The sequence below is a fragment of the Ammodytes marinus genome, assembly GCF_949987685.1.
Source record: "Ammodytes marinus genome assembly, chromosome: 2".
Taxonomy (NCBI): Eukaryota; Metazoa; Chordata; class Actinopteri; order Uranoscopiformes; family Ammodytidae; genus Ammodytes; species Ammodytes marinus.
Window position 1 is genome coordinate 18,514,200 of NC_137231.1, and position 16,521 is coordinate 18,530,720.

Here is a 16,521-nt window from a genome sequence, read left to right on the forward strand (position 1 = left end):
TCTATGGCCCTGCAGAGTCTCAGAGTGTGCCTCCTCCTCCTCCTCTTCAGCAGTGCAGTCTCTCACACACACACACACACACACACACACACACCGGCAGCCCTCAACCGTCTGCTGTGGGATGCTACTGCAGAGCAGCTCTCTCCTTCTCTCTCTCTCTCTCTCGCTCTCTCTCTCTTTCTCACTCTCTCTCTCTCTGATGCTTGCACACTCTCCCTCTCTCAATAGATCACTTCCCTTGTTCAATTTCTCTGCTGCCTTCCTCTCTGGTCTGCCTCTCTCTGTGCAGAAGAAAAGACAAGGTAAAGAGAGAAAAACCTGGTTTACTGGATTGCTTCACTTCTGTGAACCAGCTTCCACAGATAAAGAGGGATGAACTGACAGTCAGTTGAAGAATAGCCTGAGCAGCTTTAAAATCAAAGTCAGCGCTTGCTCCCTCCTGCCATTGCATTGATTTTGTTTCCTGTATTTAATTTCTCAGTATCTCATAGTCTTGCTGTGTGTCCATCTGTGGAGGATCGCTGGGCTACACAGGGAATTCATCATTGCCACAGCCAATCGCGCAAACACTCTCTCACACACGCACACACATACTGGAAAACCAAAGGAAATAAAACTAAACTAAAACATGCATGAGGGGGGAAAAACTGCCTCTTACTCGTTTATTTCCCCCACCCCCTCCTCTCTGCTCCCTCTCCCTCTCTGATGTTTAGGCGCTGCAGCAGACAGGATTGGTACCCGTGCAAGGATGTTGGTGCAGTGTGCTTGTGCATATTAGAGTGAGGCAATTCTCTATCCCTCCATGACTGTCTAAGTGCGATACAGAAACAACAACAAAAAGGTTTGCCTTGTTTTTTCTGGTTTCCAGTCGTCCTTTTCTCCCCTCTCCCTGATCCTGTTATAGTTTTGCATAATAGAAAGACAAAGGCTTGTGTAAAGGTTTGTATAGAGAGTATATACAAAAAGGGCTTCTGAGTCCATTGCTCATGTACCATGTATGTGTTGATATGTGCGCAATGAAAAAGAGGCGCATAGGGACATAGGTGATGGTGGAGCCGGCACCTGTTTACTGGTATTGCTCTACCTCTCTCTCCTTCTGCCCCTCCCCTCTCTCCCCTCCCCTTTCTCTTCCTCCCTGCAATGCTGCTGACGCAGGCAAAAAAGATATCCTTTAACATCTCTCTTTGCCCTGCTCACAGTACATCACACGCACAGCTCACATTGATACTGGAGATACACACAAACAGTCCACACGCATGCAAACACACTTTGTTCCGTGCATACACTCACAAAAGAGGGACTGCTGGTTGTTGGCTGTTTTTAGATTATTCTGGAGCAACGTCTTCATTTCGGTCTTATTTTCTATTTATTTCATTAGCTATTTTAGATGTTCAGATGGGAAAATATACAGAAAAAGGCTACACATTACCACTCGCTGTCCTATTGTCTGTAATTATTTTTCTATAGTCCTACAGTAATAATCAGGTGGTACATTCTGACATATTTTGTTATATACAGTATATGTTGAATGACTCATGACATTGAGTTCAGTCTGAATTAAAAGTGCTCTTGAAAAGATTGAATTAGGGCATTTAGTGGCTGTTAATGTACTACTGAATGCCAAAGATCGTCACAATCTTTTTACATTCTCATTATCTGCTGCTGCTTCCTGTCCATCTCTCTGTACTTAAGCCTCTCTCTGTTTTTCGTCTGCACTCCTGCCAAGGCTTCCCCTGATCTGATAGCAGCTCTCGCTCTATACTGCAGCATACTAATGAATAGGACTGGAGATATTGCCTTCTGTCTGCATCCCTACTACACAAATCACTCGCTCATGTGGCCTAGCTATGACACAAACAAACACAAATACTGATTGGCTGACAGCGCTGCGGCCAGAGATCCATCACATTATTGAACTCCTGGGGAATGTGCCAAAATGAATCACAAGCTGGACAGGCTGCACTAGTAATAAGGAGGTGTTTGCTTAGCAAACAGGATTGGCTCTGTTAAGCTACTCTTGCTGGGCTAATGGAGGGGAATTTACAGTGGAATTTAACACAGCCAGTGGGACCACTACTAATACCTGGTTAATCGTAGGCTGAACCTCGGAGAAACCCTGAGGAGAAGATGGCAACCCACACACATCACATACTCACAAAACAAAGCTTTAAACAACGGCATAGTTGTAAGTCATATTCAACAACAAGGAGGTGTCTTCAAAGCACTCTCCAATGGCATTACCATGTACCAATGACGTAACTTAGGTTAATTGTGATGCAAGTCACTGCTCCATACTGGAAGGTTATGGAAACGAATGGGTGGTAATTCAATCTAAAAATAGCAGATAGCAGTAATATAATTTACGCCAAGGTAATAAATTTAAGTATCTTGGGGTTTTCAATAAAAGTCTACAACCTGATAAAATCTACAATAACCAATGAGATTTGACCACAGGATCAACCGGCAAACATGAGAAATGAAAAACTGAACTCATAATTTCACCTTGAAAATTCTCAACATAAGTTTTACTTAGTAGCTGTTCTGGGAACTGTTTTACCCGTTTTAATTTTGCAAAGAGTTTGCTAACTCTATTGAACCAGGAGTGATTTCCTCTCCTGTTCATTTTGACCGTTGTCTGAAAGATGACATTGACATCTACATGAAAACAGCATTCAAAAAAACACTTTGGCGAGATTGCCTCTGGAGCGTTTGGTGGTATCACATGACCTCTAGATTAAATTTACCAAGTCGTCACATCACATTTTTGATGTAAACATTTTTCTAAATACTTTAAGGACTTCTCATCTACATTGGCATGAAACTGCTGTTCCCAAGATCAAGACTAATATTGGATATATAATATTGGAGAATGTGTCATATGTTCGAGAGCTGCAGTGACCCGTTTCACAAAAGCAACGTTCATACATAGATCTCAAATGTTTTAATGTGTCATGTTTCACAAACAGCATTGTGGTGTGATTCTAAAAAAAGTATATTTTATACTATATAGAAGCAAACGACATGAAAAACAACTGGAAAAAAACTTGAAAACCACATAAAAGCCTATTTTAGCATTTCAGAGTGCACCCAGTGTATATAGACTGTGCCTGGGGTGGTCCTGCCTGGGATACAAAGGGACAGGTTTTGTGGACCAGGGGGGAGAATGAAACACACTGCTACTGCCCAAGCTCTCTTCAGTGCGACGGCCAGCACCCTCCAGCACATTAGCTGCTCCAGTGCTTCTCTTAAAACAGTTGACAGGACATGACAGAGCCACACACAGAAGAGAAAGAACCAATTCAACACATGGACGTATACTGTATGTAACCTCACTCTTAAATCCAGAGCCCTCTCGATAGAAACAGTCAGTCATGCAGCTGTTCTGAGTGTAAACAGCAAAACAATCATATCAACTGCAATAGTTCAAATCAACACTGGGTCAATGTTTAGGTTCTACAGATATAAAACATTATCAGTTTCAGGACACTGTCATTTTAACACTACACTGACATGTATTTTCAGTCTTCAGTATTCAACCATAATGGTGTATTTTTATATGCACTGAAAATGTTCCCACTGGGCACCAGGAGACAATTACACTTTAAAAATGACATCACATTTCAGATTGTGTTACTGCAAACATTTTAAAGTGGACCGTAATAAATAATTCTGAACACTAAGAACTATGGGGGTCCATTTGACAAACTCATTTTGGTTCTGATAAAGGAACATTTACATTAGGTTATATAATCACAATCTAAATAGAATTTTGACTAGTGAGAACAAATGAACACTATAGGCCATCATCTGAACCATGTGCACTTTGCAGATCAAAAGGTTTGTAGATTCGTGTCAGTTTTGATACCATCCTTCTTGTGTCCATCTAATACTTTGGTTTGTAAGCATGGCAATGTTCACAGTAATTCTTGATCAGAAGCTTAGATTACAGTATATATCAGCCTCCGATGGCGGGAGGAATCTTTGTTGATCACTATATTACAACGACGGGGTGTAATTTAAAGATTACATATAGAGAATCATCGGGGATTAGTAATTTATACTTCCATGGTCGATAAACAATGCAACTGTGCTCGTCCCGCTTAGTTTAATGCACGGACATATTATAACGTTACACTGCTGGAGAATGAGTAACGTCAGTGAAACGTCATGCTTTAGGGGCGTGTTCGGCACCCATGAAGCAGAAAGTCACTTCCTTGTGGCTTTCCTGCGCCAATGAGCAGCTTTCATAGGAATGAATGGGCGCCATGTTTCAATCCGGTGTCCATTTCTTTATATGTCCATGGGAGCAGACTGCTGTGCTCGCTCAGATGAGAGGAAGAGTGTCCCGAAAATATACATGGTTTTTTGTGATGTGATTCGTGTCAGGTTGCTCTATAGCAGTTTTTAACAAGAAATTAAGACCAGAAAAGTAGTATAATAGGAGATCTTTAATAATTTCCCAAAGAGAGTCAAAGAGGATGAGCTTTAGCAATCAAATACAGCAAACAATGTGAGGAACAAGGATTCAAGTCTATACTTTGCATAATAACCAAATATCAAAGAAGAGGTATGTGAAATATTTTTGTTAATATAAGTGTTTCAGTAGGCGGAAGAGAACCTTTTCTGCTATCCCATAACTATTTATCAAATCAGGAGAGAGAACTCCACAAAGATGGGTCTCTCTGCCTGTGAACCCACACAGATAGCTTGACTTTTACCCGTATACAATGGTGGAGCAGGTAATTATCTTTCCCAAAGTTTGTTTTATCATATTTATGTATCTGAGATGACGCTAGATAACTTGCTACTCTCCACCACAGCGCTTGGCATAGGGACGAGGAAGGGGGACGGAGTGCTATCTGCAGTCACTGACAGGAAGTTACTTAAATGATCCAACTGCTTACTTCTGCTTTAAGATCAGCTTAGCTAGCTACACGCTAACAGTTTTTGTTTTCAGCAACATTAAGGCTTTAAAAGACAACACTTACTTGTTCTTGAAAAATAACCATCATTGCTTGTGATTTAGCCAATCTATTGAGAGGCTATCGATTTAAATTGAGACCGGACTGACTGATTAGCCAGTTAAATTCTGATTGAGGAGCCACACCCAGCTTACCTGCTGCAGTGTGAGCATACAATGTTCCCAGGGCCCTATCTGCCATAGTTCAATATTCTGTAAACACCATAGATATAAGATTAACACACATAACTTCAACTGTTCAAAATGGTATTATTTTGTCAGGGACTCTTTCTTTAAGGCCTAGAACATGCCAACACCTATCTAGATTGTTTCCCATCTCAGTTTTGCTTACTCTAGATTCAGCTACTAGTGCGCAAACTCGGATCCTATGACTTAAGAATATATAGTAATTAATTGGCGTTGGTCATACTTTCGTCCACAGGTAAAGAATGACAATCTACCTGATAAACAATAGCCTACTTAATTATAATGATTGTAGGCTATCTAAATATTAGCTTTAACAATAGTGAAATGTAGGCTGTAACCTACACAAAACTGAAGATATGTATTTCAATCTGTTTGAAGTACAAGTTGTTGTGTCTCGGTTGCTGCAGGAAACTCAACTTGAGCACGGGAACTTCAATAGGCATATGGTCCTGCACAGTAAAGTGACTGAACTGTTCAAAAGTTGTCAAGGCCGAGTTTCGCTAGTGAGGAAGGAACCAATATTCCTATACAGCATATTTTCAAATATATAACAATATACAGGTAGAGGTGGACATAGGACCCTGGATTACCCCACATGAAGCGGGATTTTTTTTGTTTGTTTTGTCTGAAACAGGTGTCCATGTCCTGAAACACCACATTCTGCACATCGAGTGTGTGACAAGTCATTCTTAAAATGAAAGTACATGTCAGTTTTACACCAATTTACACCCACAGCACAGTTAAAACTCTTGGGACAACGCTCTCATTTCCTGCTCTAATTTGGTCATCCTCCTCATCAGAGACAGACAGATCACTCGGGTGCACAGGTCTGGAGGATATGTCTAATACGATCTATTAAATCAGGGTTAGTCATAATGACAGGAAAGCTAATAATGCGTCATATTACTTTGCATCACTTATTCACACAAGCAGCAGTAGCAGCAACAGCTCATGTGCAGAAAAACCTACTTTGCTGTTGTTTTTTTACCATGCTGCTGATGTATCTGCCTTACTATTTCTGTTAGTCTCTAGTGTTTGCTGGCAGAGGTCCACAGCCTACAGTGAGATACAGTATTCTGCAGCCACCCTTTTCCATCCTCTGCACCATCAACTGTGGCTTATAGCCGAGTTATTTAAGCAACTGTGTTAGTCACTTTCCACCAGAATGATATGATGGGATGACCCATAAGAACCCTTGCTGTATTTGTGCTACTACAGTTATGGATAAACACTATGGACCATGTAGTGATTTTAAGTGGATCATGATACAACCCTTTTGACCAAGTTAAACAGATTAGGGTCAGTAGTCACAGAAGATCAATTGGAAACAATAAGGAGAGAAAGAATAGAGGTCAGACAGCACCCTCTATTGATCAACAGGGGTTACTGCCACGATGAGGGACAGGAATATTTTCTGCATGGGTCTACATTCAGATTTGAAGGATCTTGGTAATAACCTGCTGTTGAAATGTGGTCATTACAAGCCTTTATTCAAACAACACAATAGTACATTGTCCCAGCGTCAGTGAAATCTTACAGGACAAACACCCAGGACTAACAGTAAAAGTGTGGTCACATAAGGGCTAATCCATAATACTGATTACACAACGGATCACAGTGCACCCCACCCACCCACCCGTAGGCTCCTCTTGCACTACCGCGAGTGTACACGCACAGCAGAGCTCAACACTGCACTGCAGCATACAGCCAAGTCAGAGCAACACCATAGGGCTGCCTGACTCAGTGCTATGATAAGAGAACACACAGTTTAGATGTGATCACACGTTAAAGCAGAAATGACATTCCTTGGTTTAGGGTTGTCAATGTACAGATGTGTTGCTTGTACCTATAAATCATATTAATTGGAACATATTGACTTAAAAATTAATCAAAAACAAACAAAAGATCATTTGCAATTAAAATGATTTGAATGTACTGTAGTCAGGTTGAGTTGGACTTGATAAGCATGTCCACGCTTAAAGGTGTAGTAAGTGATTTATTCATGTTAATGTAAGTGTTAAATCGCTCTTTATTTGTACAGTGATCACTTATATAGTGCGCGCGTTTTATAAAGCCGATCTCTCAGTCACTCGCTCTGCATGTAATCGGCAAATAAACTTTTTGGGGATCCCACTACTGATAACCAATCAGAAGAGAGAACGCTACGCACCGGCACCCGTCTCACTACCGGTGCACGTGCAGAGCGACAGATGGGTGAAAGTGTATGCGCCTACAATGGCAGAGCAGGTAAAAATCCTTCCCAATGTCTGTTTTGATGGTTTTTATTATGTTTTATCACACTTATGGATCTGAGATGATACTAGATAACTCGCTGCTTGAAGACCGCAATGCATGAATGTGGTGACGTGGGGACGAGGGAGGGGACTGCTAACTGCAGTCACTGAAAGGAAGTTAGCTAAACCGACCATTCCGCTTACTGAACCTCTAAACAGGAGGCGAGCGTTATAACAACAAACATCTGTTAATAACATAATGCAATCCCATATTAAACCACAAACTAAGGCTTTGGAAATGACATTAACATACCACTACATCGACACATTGTTGTCAGTTGGAACTAAATTGTAATGTACATGTCATGTAAAGCAATATTCATTGCAATATTCAACCACTAAGTCATAACGTATTATCAGGTGTTCTTGTTATTTTGTACACCAGTAAGTGTGATATCTGGTCTGACATTCTGCTGCCATCTTGCCCCTCTTGACACTTGGCTAGCGGAGCATGAAGGGAGGAAAGAGCAGGTTAGCTAGGAGACCTGAAATTCTCCTTTAGAACGCTCTGACTCTCTTTCTCCCCCCCTCTCTGCTGGCACTGCACCAGTAGAGAGAGCACTGATTGGGAAAGCCATATGGCAGGTAACAAACCAAGGGCAGGCTTCATGTCCATACTGTGCCGTGGCTCAGGCATCCTGCCACCTCATCTGATTTGGCTCTGTAATCTAGGGAAGTACGTAGTCCAGAGCTCAGTGTAAATATACCATGAGTGTTACTGACGCTGCACCATCACGGTGTGAATGGCAGTTGGGAGTAGTCTCACAGCAGCAGAGTCAGCAGTGAATATCAGTGTCACACCAACTGGGAATCGCAGTGGATTTAGGCAGATTGACAATCCCTTCTGTTGTGTACAGTGGATCTGTCAAAGCACAGCATAGAAGTTTTTAGGTAAAACAATACTTATCTGTTCTCAATTGGCTGTTTAAAGAGGGATTGTCTGGTGATTGTAATAACTACAAAACTGTCATTACCTTTTCACAGATGGGATAAGTTTGAGCATTTATTTTATTTTATTTTTTTAAATGATCGAAACCCCTTGTCTTTGTAAACCTTTTCGGAGAGTCTCTGACCACAAACGAAGCTTAGCTAAGGTTCAATCAGGAACACTGACTAATTGTGCGCGCCTCTCTTACAGTTTATCTCTCTCTTTTGACCTAGCCACTTTTAATCTGTCTCCCTTGTCTCCTGCACTACACTCTATAGCTGAGTATGGGCGTTTCCCTCTTTCAGCCTATTATATTCAGTATGATCGCTGTGAGCCAATCACATCGTCCCTGTCAAATTTAAACCAATCGTGAATGCTCCACAGCCCCATTCACTTACAGTCTATATCCCATCAACATCAGGACTCCTTCGCTGCATCCATCTTCAGCACTGCCTAACCACACAATGGGGTCTAATTGCCAAAGACTCTTTTTTCTGAATTTATCTTGTCACAAGCATGTTAAATACATTATTTTTGTTCTTTAAATCTGATTCATCAACTCTCTCCTGATTGAAATAAAACAAGCTGCCATCTGTGAAGCAACACAACATCTGCAGGTTCAGCATCAGCAATGAAGAAAACTGTCACTGAAATAACAGTTAATGCTAAGCTTTCCCAATATGGGAGAACAATGGCACTATTTTTTCTCTCACGCTATCCAATAAACAAATATCGTCAGTGATTTTAACTCTCTGGTGAGTAGTTCTACACATATAAAAGCACTAAAAAGTGACTTGGTGTGTAATGCCCAAATCATAACTGAAGCATTTCCCCAGACATTGCATAATCATGGAACACTCAGAAGAAAAAGATGGAGATACAGTGTAGTACTCAAAAGCATGGAGCTACAACCACTGAGGGACAAACTATATCCAGTTTACTTCTGCCATCTAGTGGAGTAATGGTGAACATAAAATATATGTACAACAAAGCTGAGGTGCTGTCTGACTCTGAACTTCACTGATTGACAGTCAGCTGGTAGAAATAGTACAAAGTTATCAATGAAAATAGCTTGCTGTGTAGTGAACCAGCAATGCACTGAATTTTAAGCTTCCTGACTGAAGCACAATATTAGAGTTGAGGAATGTTATTAAGAAGCTGAAAAGACGACAAGAGGACAAAATGATTTACTACCTCGATGTCAGATTTGACAGTTGTATGCAATAGAACATAATCCCAGTCAATCTAAAACATTTTTAAAATCCAAATAATAAGACAGCTTTCACTTTATTGAATGAACCATACTGGTGGATGGTTTCATCAGTTTACTAAAAAATTACATTTACATGCAGTTTTCCCAAAATCACAACTTAAGATTGTTACAACTTTGCCTGCCAGACAGCCATTTATATGTTTATTTTACATTATATATATACAGTATATTAATGTATAAGCATGGTGTGAAACTCAACTTGCACACAGACAAAATCAGTTTGCATTAAAAAAAAATCCAAACTTTATGTTGTGTTGGATTTAACAAAAGAACGCTTGAATGAACCAATCATGGACACGTTTTTGAAACGATCCCTGCATGTTACTATTTTGCTACATGACAATACCGTAACTTAGAAATAAAATGTGACTAAATGTTCGACTTTTATGTTGCTGGGATTTTATTTTTAAAAGCATACTGCTTGATTATAATCATCTTGAATACATTTCTTGAACAAGCTTATTTTCTCTAGGCATTTTGAATTAACCCCTTCATGAATTAATTACAACTAACTCACATTTCCACCCATTTTTAAGGAGTTCTCAACTGAAGTAATGTATGTTTGACAAATGAATTAACAAAATTACATACAGTATGTGAAAATATTAAATATAATATACAAATATTGTAATAATAGAATAATGTAAAATCCACTGTGGTGGCTGATGTGCAACTATACAATTAAAACCCATGCATAATATACATGAAAACAGCTTTTAAATAGCTGTCCAATGCAGTGTCCAAATACATGAAGGGTAAATAGACCAGGCCCTGACGTTGCTGTGTGCTATTAGGTGTAGAGTTGACCCCCAATGAAGGAAAAAGGTAAGATGAGAAGAGTGAAAGGCGAGAGAAGGGAGCATTGAGAGAAGAAAGGAAATGGAACAGGAAGTGCAGGGGAGGAGGAGGCTGGTGTCAGTCCCCCAGAGTCCCATTCCCTTCCCCTTGCTCCTCCCTCCTCTCAATTCTCATCTCCTCTCCTGCCTTGACTCTTCTCTGTGTATTTTTCTTCCCATGACTCTTTACACACGGCTTCCTCTTACCCCTTCATTAAAATATAATTTTCATCCTCCTCTCCGCTTTATCCATCCTTTACTCACAGGTGGCTAACCAACATAACAAACACTCAGAGCCACCATGCCTCTGGAACATCTTGGCGTTGATCCGTCACTGCAACATCATTTCTGATTACGAAATATTCCATTCAGTTCAGTTATATTAAAGAAAAAACACAAGAACATCTGGCAATATTGTTTCATACCCTGAGACCTCTGTCGACCGTTAGAGTAATTACTGTTTATCTCTTACAAGGTCCAACCAGAGCCAGTGCCTCCCCTCTCCGACACCCGGCGAGTCCTCACTTTGTCCCAATCTGTTCCTTTAGATGTACAGCACGCCTACTCCCACCTGTCCCCTATTCTTCCCTTCTAATCAGGCGTCCCTGCCAATCAATTTGATTGCCATGACAACATTTAGCATGACGCCCCCACCAAACACTGCCGCCACCCACCCCTATAAACAAAAACAACCCACACAAAAAATAATAACAAGCCAAATTCCGACAGCTCGGGATTGATGAGGGGGAGTCCAGTCAAAGGCCAGAGATTAGATTAGGACTGAAGCACGCTCACTCACTCACACACACACACACACACACACACACACACACACACACACACACACACACACACACACACACACACACACACACACACACACACACACACACACACACACACACACACACACACACACACACACACACACACACACACACACACACACACACACACACACACACACACACACACACACACACGCACACACACACACACAAACAGCAACACAGCTCAGAGGCAGCAGGTGCTTTTGGTTAAACCTTAATTACATGATCTCTGATTTCTCTAATTGATATGGTAATGACTATGTAATTAATGCAAAAGCAGAAATACCAGCAGCTCTTCTAATGAATGGATTTATTTGATTAGACACCCCTCTGCATATTTATGCATGCTGGTATACAGAAAACTGTGAGACATACTAAAGGGTTGTTTATGGTTGTTGTCACAGTGTTGTTACCTTTGGAATGCCTCGATGGGAGAGGAGTTGACACATGAACACGAATGAAGCTGCTGGCAACAGATCCTGATGAATAAAATACTGTAATTAAAGAGATGCTGTACATCCGTTGCTTCGTAAAGGGGAAATTACTTCACTTTAGCAAAGATCACTGGAGATAAGGGGTAAATGAAACATGAAGCTGTGTATTTTAGCAGGTAGGTGGCGCTATGGGGCTGGCTCACACACACACACACAGGAGCTACAGTTTGCATCAAGAGAATCCTGAACTGCGCTGCTGCACCTTCTGACATTTGAAAATCAACTAGAAAAGTTGCCATTATAGTCCCAAATTATTATCTGTTTTTTTAAACAGCACACATCTGTTTAGAGCAGCAACACAGATGCAACTTCTCATGAATACACACACACACACACACACACACACACACACACACACACACACACTCACACAGGAGCAAACACAGAGCTAACACTTCTTTGCAAAGGGTCATCTGTGTCAACTAGATCTGCCCCAGTTGCCATTACTCTCTGCCTTTGCAACACATGCAAGAAGGGTGGAGGTCAGATATTTGGCGAGATCCAGTATGTCAAGTCACCTTCTGGTGATGAGAAAAATCATGTCTGCTGCTTGCACCAAAAACGTCCTCGCTGCTTGCTGACTCTGATATACGTCTTCTCTTGTGGTGGGATGTTTTGTGGGGAAAAGTCAAGTGAAAGCACATGTGGGCTCTGACCTAGTCTCGCAAAGCCAGACCAAACTACAGCAAGTAGCTCTGACCAGAAGACCTTAAGAGCAGAGACCTGCGGGCCACAACAGCCGCCACTCTAACCGCTGATCTTGACACTGTCATACCAGTCTCTCCAACTGAGTCATACAGGTTTGCAAAAGAGAGAAAATAAATCCAAACCAAAGAGACTGAGGGTTTCCACACAGTGTGAAGTGAACAGGTTATGTAAACAGAAATAATAGCAAATGTAGGAAAGTTTTTTTTCTACCACATTGTAGCACTTAGTGGCCAAAGAGGTTTGGATCATGAACATATAAATCAAAACGATTGTGAAAAAGCGACTGTGAAACACACACACACACATCAAACTTTCCTCAAGCTCGGCTTTGGATAAGCTGCCTGCTAATTTCATTTGGCGAAGCGCACATTTCTCGACGCAGTGGCTCGCAGAGGCAGACAGGAGAGGAGCTAATACCATTAATTAATGGCTGACGCTAGTTTGGTTAACTAACTTACCTCTGAATAATGCGTTTCTTACGGGGCCACTCGGGCCACGGTTGATGGATGGCCTTACAGAAGCCGGGTCAATTAGCCAGGCTGGGTTTCCCTCCGTGTCGTCTGCAGACAGCACCGGGAGAGCTCCCACCTCTGTCACGCGGCCTGCCTGTAATTAATCACCAGTGTGGGGCCTTCTCACCTCACTCCAACGCTCGCACAAACAGCCAATATGTGCCTTTTCCCCAAATTACATCCAAACTCCTCTAATCTGGCTAATTGTCAATATTATACCTAGAGGAGGCGAACGATCGTAACAAGAAAATTCTTCCCTTAAGATCTATTCTACAGTATATTAAACATATGGCCTGCATATTTAATAAGGAAGAACCTGGTGTTTGTCAAATTTACTAACAAGGCATAGGTAGATAATAATTAAATTGTGAAACCAAAGGAGATGGTGAGCTCAATTCTAAAGTACAAATCAACAATTGAGTGCTACAGATTGTCTTTACTTTACACATGTTTGCACAACAGGCCACAGTTAACGAATGCATGGACAGCTTACCTAGCTAATTAGCTACAGGCACAGTCTGTGATGCAATGTAAACAAAATGGGTGGCCCCCACAAACAAACACTGATTTTATAACTCTACAATTCACTAGCATGTCTACCAACACTAACAAACAAATGTACCTAAGTGCATAATGTGTTATATTGCTGTTAGTGGTTTGTTGGATTTAAATGTTTGTAAATGCATGTAGAAATAAAACCAGTAATGATCAGGGACATGCAACATCTTCAACTATCTATATTATTGCACGTAAAATCTACATGATAGAAATCTACTTGAAATATGAAGAATTTAACATTATGAACCTTTGTTATATGGTTTGACAACATTTCCGACCCAACATCAGACAGAGGACGTGAGTGTCAAAGGAGGAACATGCTGAATTACTTTTTTTAAAGTTATTTATCTGGGAGGCATCATTCTAGATACACGTCTCACCACAGCTGTTATACTGTGCAGTTCTGTCGCTCTCACTCTCACATACACACAAATAGACAAGTACACAGAGCACAGATTGAGAGGCAGGGACAGAGACGTCACTCTGTGTTCACAGAACATACTCCTGGTCCGGACAAAAGCAGCAGGCTGACAGATGAGGTTTGTGTCTGGGGGCAGGGGAGCTATGGATGTGTTGCTGCTGCTGAATGAGTGTGTGTGTGTGTGTGTGTGTGTGTGTGTGTGTGTGTGTGTGTGTGTGTGTGTGTGTGTGTGTGTGTGTGTGTGTGTGTGTGCGTGCGTGCGTGCGTGCGTGCGTGCGTGTGTGTGTGTGTGTGTGTGTGTTGTGCTTATATATGTGCGTGCACGTCTGAGAGTGTGTGCACCTAGTGTTTACATGTGTGTGTATTTTCTTTTTTCTTTGGTGGGGCGGGGTGGGGGGGGGGGTGGGGTCTCATGGGGCAGCTCTGTGTCTCTCCCATCTGCCACCCCACTCTACTGACACCCAGGGGAATGGCAGAAAGGGTGGGGGATTCATTTTGGAAAAAGGAATCGGGGTCCAGTGGTCTAATGGGCAACAATGCAGGTTTCACTGACGGGCCAAAGGCAACGGACACCGGCTGGGTGTGTGGAATCCAATCTACCAATCTATTTGACAAAACAGTGGGCCACCCCTGACAAGCTCTGCCTCAGTCTGCCTAATAAGGCATGCACACCCCTGAAATTAGGCCTCAAATGAGGAAGGGGTGCACTGTATTTTACACACACACACACACACGCGCACACACACACACACACACACACACACACACACACACACACACACACACACACACACACACACACACACACACACACACAGACGTTATATACACCCGGGGCTAATGTCAGCCTAATGCATGGCCATGCTGTGGCCAGAGGGCTAATTGGGTATATAAACACAAACACATCCCTTGAGAGGCAAAAGGGAAAGGGTGTGTTTTGTTCTATATGCTCCGTGTATTGTTAGGATGACAATATGGTAACTTAAACATGAAAGCTTATCAGTACTTTTGCAGTGCAATAATGAGAGATGACATGGCTTTTACCCAGCACCGAGATGCTCTTTTGAAGCTGTGCATACAGTGTGATGTGGAACGACTCGTTGGCAGGTGGCATCTTATCCTGTCTTTATTCAAACTGTGATCAGAAGATGGTAAATGGCGCCGCCGCAGCTACAACAACAAACAAAACAGTCATGTGGAAGGGAAGCATATGGCTCTTGCACCATTGGGCAGAAGGAGCACTAGGCAAGATGAATGCTGAGCTGCCGGCAACAAAGCTGACTTTAACTTGTCAAATTAACAACATATCAAAAGAGAGAGCGAGAGAGAGAGAGAGAGAGAGAGAGAGAGAGAGAGGGAGAGAGAGAGAGATGAGAGGGAGAGAGAAAGATGAGGCAGCAGCCTGAGCTACTTTGACAAGTGCCACTTGATGGTGACAAAGACAGCACAGGGAGAAACAGTGACTTGCCGCTGAGGTCAGATCCTAGACAGTGACAACAGCACTTTGAAATCCACTTGTCTCTCACTGTCACCGAGAGTTGTTGATGCTCTGTTTGTCCATATATGTATCACATGCGCACACACACACACACACACACACACACACACACACACACACACACACACACACACACACACACACACACATGCACGCATGCACACAAACACACATACACACACAAACGCACACACACACACACACACACACACACACACACACACACACACACACATGCAAGCACGCACACATGCACACAAAAACACACACACACATCCACTGGGTGCTAACCTGCCCCCCTCACTGCTTTGAGCGCTATGGTAATGGAACAATTGCTGTTTCCTGGCATAACATTAATTACCCGATCAAAATAGAGTGGGTAATTAACTGCCCTTCTTTACCAGTGCTAATTACATTAGTAGAGAAGGACCAATGCAGGGGAGCAAGAGAGAGAAGAAAAAAGACAGGATGAAGCAGTACCAAACAAAGACTTAGTGAGGCATATGCCATAGGCGTGTGTGTGTGTGTGCATGTGTGTGTTTAAAGAGAGAGAAAGAGACGGAGAGGAGGAGGCCACGCTGGAGGGAGACTCATGTGGTTCTCACTCGGGCCCCTAGAGGCTGGGTCCTCAGAGAAAAGGAGGCTTATTGAAGAGGAGAGAGATGGAGGGGGGTTGTTGTTGTTGTTTAACTTGACATGCTCTACTCAGTCTTTAACGCTCGCATCACAATTAAGATGCTGTGGCTCATCAGCTATGTATACAAAACAGTGTTGCAAGCTGCACGAGCACACCCAGGTGATGGGCGCAGTCAAAAATGGATCCAGAAAAAGCCTTGAGACTTCGAGCCTCGTAGGAAATCTTAATACCCACCAAATTGTCAGATAGTAACGTGTGTGTGAAAGTACTTAACGTGTAACTCATGTAAAGCGGATAGAAAAAAACATCAAGACAAATCATGATTTATATCTATGTAAGAATAAAAACAAGTCAGGCATCATTTT